Consider the following 7,604-nt stretch of genomic DNA (forward strand, 5'->3'; position numbering starts at 1 on the left):
AAAGAGTGTTAAGTTGCAAACTTAGAAATCTACCTAGGCAAAATGAAAGGCCTGAAAATTAATTTTTATTCTGAAATTCTCTCTCATTCTCAGTATTTATCTATTCAAGCAGTGCTGTGACATATGTGCAGAAAAAGATTTTGTTCCAGTTAGGGAAAAATCAACCTGACACAGAAATCATAAGAGAGGTACCCAGCCATTAAATAAGTGAAAGGGAAGTTTAAAAAAAAAAAAAAAACCAACACCAAAAACCAAACAAACTTTGGATAAATATTTATATAAAAATTCAAACTCTTTAAGTAGAAGACATGGAAGCAGAAGAGACATTGGCCTCACAAGTTTTGATTGCTTTCTAACATGCAGCAGAAAATTTTGTTTTTACTTTGCTTATTATTTCTGGCAAACTGAAGGTCAAAGCAGAGACAAGGGTAATTACCCTGAGTGGACAGTGACATAGTAAGAATTTAAATATTTTTGCCCTGTGTGGAAATGAGTCAATTAGAAAATGAAAACTATATAGATGGTGGTTCAAAGCGTACAGACAATTAAATTTTTTCCGTGAAGCCTTGTCTCTTGGAGTACTTTATTGACATGTAAGAGCAGCCAAAAGTAGTGTGATGCTACGTGAAGGGCCTCCAGTGTTCACAGAGGAGGGACAGGTTTGTGATGTCATTGGTTACTATACATAGAGAGCATGTGGATGTCTCTGTTTTGCGTTGTCTCTGTTGTGTTATTTGACAAATTTCACCGCTCTTTGTTTTTATTTTTGTTTTGAAAGTAAAGAAGGCTATTGTTGGCTGCCATTCAGCCTGGACAAAGGAATTACCCTAATGCTTGTGTGCATTGTGTACTTGTGTCTTGAAACTTGTGCTGCAGCATGCCATGGGTACCTCAGGATGCAGTGGCCACCCCCTTAGGACTGATAGGTTGTCTTAGCGGCAAGACAAAAGTGGGTTTAACCAGCACTACTGATGCCAATCTAAAGGCTTGCACAGAGTAGAAGCTTTCTTGAGACTAGCGTTGAACAAAGGAGGCTGAACGGCATCCACGTGTTCCAGATTGAGGACAATGACACAAACTGTGAATCATCCCTTTTTACGAACTTTAGGAAGAGCTTTGGATGATTTTTTTGACCATATGTCCTCTAAGATGTATACTTTTGGTGGGAAAGATTTTTCAACATATCTAACTGTCTTCGCTTGGGGAACAAAGTCACTGTAACCACAAACTTCTGCCAAACAACTTCTGCCACTGCAAGGATTAAGGAATTGGAAGTTGCCTAACCATAGTATTGCAGAGTTTAATTGCATAACATTCACATTTTTTAATGATGCTAATCTATCGAATACTTAGGCATGTTCTGTTATCAGAATAAGGACCAGACTCTGTGTGTATGACCTCTATAATTCCAGCTCCTAACATGTTTCTCATGAATCAAGTTCTCCAAGTATGATTCTGTGATTGCATTTGATTGCCTACAAGAGTAGCAAGACCTTGTGAGTGTTAGCTTGAAACACTACACAAGACCGTAGGTCAACAGAGCTGGAGAAGGGTCTAGAGAGCGAGTCCTGTGAGGAGCAGCTGAGGGAGCTGGGGGTGTTTAGCTGGGAGAAAAGGAGGCTCAGGGGAGATCTTATCACTCTCTACAACTGCCTGAAAGGAGGGTGTGGCCAGGTGAAAGGTCAGCCTCATTTCTCAGGCAACAAGGGCCAGAACAAGAGAGCACAGCCTCAAGGTGTGCCAGGAGATGTTTAGACTGGACATAAGGAAGAACTTCTTCTGTGGAAGGGTTGTCAAGAATTGGAATAGGCTGCCCAGGGAGGTGATGGAATCACCATCCCTGAAAGCGTTCAAGAAATGACCGGACATGGCACTTAGTGCTGTGTTCTAGTTGACAATGTGGTGTTTGGCCAAAGGTTGCACTCGATGATTTTGGAGGTCTTTTCCATCATTAATAATTCTGTTGTTATGCAAGTTTGGAAGAATAAGTGAAATTGTTGAGGGGAATGCAAAGAGGGGATGGGGGAAAAACAGGTGCATGTAGAAAGGTGAGGCATAAGAGTAGATATTGTTTGGAACAAAGCAGTGGAGTTATATTAAACAGAAGGAGCTGAGCCTTTTCTAGCTGTCCAGATGTCTGCTATAGTTATGTGGAAATTCTGTGGCACTGTTAGTATTTAGTATGGTTTCATTCAGCTTTATACATGAACCTATTAACAACAGAAATTAAAATAATACACATCAAAAAGATCAAAAACATTCAGTAGTGAGACTAGCTGAGCTTGATATTCTCTTAATGAATATTAAAGTAATAAACTAAGAAAACCTGCAAAGCAGAGATGTATACCTGTGGGTAGCTAGGGATTTATCAGGGAAGAAGAAAGCCCGTTGTCTCTTCTTTTCATAGATCTCTTTGAAGGCCAGCAGTTGGCTGGGTTGTTTTCTACTGGGAATATGTTTCTGTCTTTGCCAAAATGAAATATAAAACTGTGGGAGGGAAAAGGTGTCCAACAGTTCTTTGTGAAGAACTGCTGAAAGCTAACATGTGTTTAGGGGGCATCTTTCATGCAACTTTTTAAAGGATTGTTAATTTACAATAAACAATAATAGAACCATGTGGTGTTCTGTTACCAGAAAAACCCTTGCAAGCTTACTTGAAGAGAGAAATAGAAAAACTACTAAGTATTTTCAGGAGCTAAGCTGAAGCTATGAATGATTCTGTGTCACCTGTTAGGATTAGAGACATATATCCGCCTTACCTGTATCACATGCATTTGCCTATCTAAAGAATATGAGGGAAGTTGAAATGATTGGCCATCAAGTGTAAATACTTAGTCTTGTAAGTATTTGTCTTTCTAGATATTGCAGAAAATGTTTTCTGTAAGGATGCTTGCTTTGCAATACTGTGCTGTAATTTAAATTGTGTGCAACTGCTGTGGGTTTCAAGAAAGAGACTAATGGGTAGTCTGCATGTGCAATGCCTCCATAAGCAGAGATACCTTTCTATTTTGGATCCCATTTTAGAACTCTTCATAGTAGTAGGACTGTTATTTCTTCAGATTGCCTTAAAAGCATAACAGGTGCTAATTGTTATCTTGTTTTTGTGAAATCTTTTTTGGGAGATACAAACTGGTAGGTTAAATTAGGAACTTTTTCACCTCTTATTTTTCATAGTTGTCTGTTGGTGTCTGTGGGGAACATTTTGCTGTCAGTCTACAGGTGCCTCAAAAATTTATGGAGAACAGATATGCTATCTTGTAGGTAATACGTGGCATGTTTCGTGTTCCTGGAGCCTTGATCAGGGCATTATCTTCTTTGTTCAAAAGGTCTAAGTATGTTGACACTCATAATTGTAACTGATGGTTACAATTCTTGTAAACAACCAAAAATCAGTCCAGGTTCTAATTGCCATTCTTTTGCAGGGAATATATGAAAATGATGTTTTATTAGAGGTAGGTGTTCAAACTATATGACAATAACAACAATTTTTGTTTCATTTTTTATGAAAGAAGTATCACTAGGATGATCTGTATATGAGTAACAAACTGCACAGGATTTGTTCATATGTTTTAGTTCTTTAAACTACTGTATTATTACTAAAGCTCATGCAATCTGTTAGTATTTTGCATTTTCTTTTCCTTTTTATGCACCTCATTCCACCTTTTCTTTCTCTCTCAGACCTCAGTGATGCTTCTTTCAATGAACCTATTTAATTGCCTGCACTTTGGGGGGACCTTAGAAAGCTTCTGATGTTTAGTGCAATTCTAGTCTTTTCAATGCTGCTGAAACGCTTTATGTTTGCAATTTTGTTCTGTTTCATCTTCTTTTTCCAGTGGAGTTTTGAAGATACTGTGCCTCTTCTAGACGGTCACTGTATCTTTGGCATCCAGGCAATGGCACTATGGTGCTGGGAGAACAGTAATTTTGCTGCAGGCTGTCCTGACTTTGCAGAAAGTTCTTCTGAAGCATTGCCCTAGATGGTAAAGAAGCAAAATGTTTTTTTTTTTTTGGTCTTACACACACACACACTGCTAGTAGTGCTTGAAATGCCTTGCATTAATCATCCTTTGGGTTTTTACTGAGACATGGGTTTTCCTTTGCTTGGAGCAGTTGCCTGTGAATCTGACTGAACTGGCACCATGCAATTGCCTTTGCAGGGCTGCCAGCCCTCCACTATGTGCCAAGCTTGTGCCACGCCTTTGAAAAGCACAAGAACATATTTCCAAGTTCCGTATCCAAATGCATTTCTTTCAGTTAATGGGTAAGCTTTTATCCAGAGCTTCGCACCAGTAAGATTCATACTTCTTCCAGGCTGATGTCCAAGCATCAAACTTACATCAGCTACAGCTGTTCAGCATCAACTCCAGTGTGCTACGTCTCTCTCCTTGCAACAAGTCTGCTGTTCCCCTGCCACCCCACAGATTCTTTGCCTCCCCCATCTTAAAAACCCAAACAGACTCCTTCTCTGACTACAGCGTCTTTAATTATTTCACTCTTCCTCTTTCTTGTGAACATTTCTGTTTTTAGTGACTCTATTTCTTTATAACTGTTTCCTAATTGTTACCTTGGTTAACTGCTTTCTTGGCAAGCAGATTTAGGAATCCTAACAAACACTCCTGGGTAAGGGCTGTCATGTTTACACAGTTACAAATTCTTTGACTTCAGTCTGTGTAGCTTGTCCAAAAGATTTAAGTGTGTATTCTTTGTGTTGAAGTTTTGAAAAAAAGGCTTGTCTCCTGTATTACATAAAAGTTGAGAATATTCATCTAGTATGCTTAAATGTCACTATTTCCTTCTGGATGTGTCCTTTGAATTTATTGTATAGCTTGTCATGATGTTCCTAACAAAAGCTCTGCATCACATTCAGAGTATTTCAAGAGACAACTACATCATTATGCAGAGAGGAATTTTAGTAATAGGATCTCCTTGTCTAAGAGATGAAGCGTAGAAAATGAAATCAATTAGCACTCCAACCCAGACAAATCTGGATTAGAGTTTAGGAGCCAATTATTTTTTATACTAGTGGAAAAAGATAACTGTTAAAAATGCTTACAAAGGCATTGTAGTGGACTTTTCAGTCAGAATCTTTAAATCAGTATGAAGTAGTACTTGAAAAGTTTATAAAGTTGTAGTCTTTTTTCCCAAAGCTCATATTTTTCCTATTCTGAGTCAGCCACTATTCTTAATTAAAACAAGAATTCTTTTACCTAGGTTAGGTGTTGCCTTCTATATGGGACTACCTAGGTCCCCTGGCTTAATGAAACATGAGTCTTTCCCCTCTCCTATTGCCTGGCTATTAGTAAGATTCAATTTCAAATGTCTCTCACATTGGGTAAATTCTTCAGCAATTAAGGTATTGACAAATACACTCAGTAAAAGCATTTAAAAGTTTGTCCCTACAGTTTGTAGGTAATTTTCATAGAATAATATTTATTTATAAATAAAATTAAGTATGAATAAGTATCTCTTTATTCAGACCCCCTACAATATTACTCACATAGATGTTATCGATCAAACAAACCCTATTGCAATGCATTCTTACACTGGCTTATCAGGGCAAGACAAGTTCCAGCTGTTGTTTTGAGGAAAAAGACAGTAAATTCAAAAAAGTGGTACCTCCTCCAGTTCATTGTTAGCACTTCTTTGTGCTAATGTTTGCTGGCATTAAGGTGAGACGCAGGAAACTCAGTAAATGGAAAGCTTGGTTCAGCCATTGACAAAGGCTGCTTTGTAAGGTTGTGGTTTGGCATTGTGGGGTTTTTTTTGTTTGTTTGGTTTGGGTTTTTTTTGGGGGGGGGGGGGTTTGGGGGGTTTTTTTTTTTTTTTTTTTTGCTCCTTAACTTTCTCTTTTTTACTTCATCATTTGTATTATGGAGGAATTATGCAAGAATGTGTCTAGTGCCAAATCCATACATATTGAAAAGTGCCTGATAGTCAAGTAAATACACTTTAAAGGTCAGTTGGCTAGAATACACTGTCTAACATTTTTATTGCTAAGTTACTTGAACAATATTTTTTAAAAAGTGGAAAAGATACAGTGCTCTTCCATTGTGACACCTAAAAAGGTTATAGTATAAATTGCATATAAACACCCAGACACATTTCAACACTGAAAATTTTGCCTCATTTCTTTAAAGAACAAGTAATACCAGTGAAAATAACTCATATTCTGTACCAGATATGAAAGATATTTCTAAAGGTGCTCACAATGCTATTTATTACATTGTGCTTTATCTGTAAAAGAAATCTTTTCCTTCCTGGGATATTTCTTGAAGAGCAATTTTCTTGAATATGCGAAATGGAAAGTTATTTAAACTTTGACATTGGACATACAATAACTTTATTGACATTTATATATCTTTAAGTATGTTTGGATTGGGGAACAAGATACTGGAAAGAAGAGCTGAGGAAAGGGACCTGGTGGTTGAACATGAGGCAGCAGTGCCCTGGCAGCCAGGAGGGCCAAGCGTGTCCTGGGGGGCATCAGGCACAGCATCGCCAGCCAGGCAAGGGAGGGGATTGTCCCCTCTGCTCTGCACTGGGGCGGCCTCACCTCCAGTGCTGGGGGCAGCTTTGGGTGCCACAGGATAAGAAAGACATGAAACTATTAGAGACAGTTGAAAGGAGGGACAGACACTGATATCTTCTCTGATTACCAGTGACAAGACCCAAGGGAATGGCCTGAAGTTGTGTCAGAGGAGGTTTAGGTTGAATATCATGAAAAGTTTCTTCACCCAGAGGGTGACTGGACATTGGTACACACTCCCCAGAGCAGTGGTCACAGCACCAAGCCTGACAGAATTCAAAAAGCGTTTGGACAACGCTCTCAGGTACATGGTACTACATCCTGTGTAGTGCCAATATTTGGACTTAATGATCCTCTGGGTCCCTTCCAAATCAGGATGAGTCCCTTCCAACTTCTGTGATTCTAAGCACTTTGAACATGTTATCACAAACCAACTTTTTGAGTTTTTTGCCTTTTAATTTTAGTGCATGTCCACCAGTTCTGGGGTTTTTTTTTGGGAAAATATGTTTTCTGTTATCCAAAGGCAGCTAATATCATGGTTTTCCTAAATCGCTTTTTGTATATAGGGTTCTCAGCACCTCTATGGTAGCCCTTTCCCATTTCCCATTTATGCTGTATCTTCTTGATTACTGAGTGGCCAGAACTGAAGAGATGAGAAAATAAAGAGGCACTGAATTCTCAGTTCTTACTCTGTTCTTTCCCAAAAGCAATTTAATGTTCTCTCTGACATTTGGCAGCTTGTACATTTTGTGCCAGTTGTTTCATTATGTTGTCACATTGCTAGCTTTTTAGGATACACAGACGTGACCACAAACTGGTTTTGACTCATGACTGGCTGAGCCTGTAGAATGCAGTTGGCACAACAACATACTGCTCTCCATTTGAATAAGAAAATTTGCTTTTTTTTGCTGGGTGAATATGCAAAGAGGTCTTGGATGCTTTGCAAGCCCTTACTTGTGGCTTACAATGTACTTCATGGGCAATGCGATCGCCAATGAACCACCAACCACTTTGAACTCTAATATGAAATTCATCATTGTTATCAACTTGTATATTTTTCTCAAATTATCATAAAACT

This window comes from Corvus brachyrhynchos, unplaced genomic scaffold (genome assembly GCF_000691975.1).
Source record: "Corvus brachyrhynchos isolate BGI_N302 unplaced genomic scaffold, ASM69197v1 scaffold310, whole genome shotgun sequence".
In the NCBI taxonomy this organism is placed as follows: Eukaryota; Metazoa; Chordata; class Aves; order Passeriformes; family Corvidae; genus Corvus; species Corvus brachyrhynchos.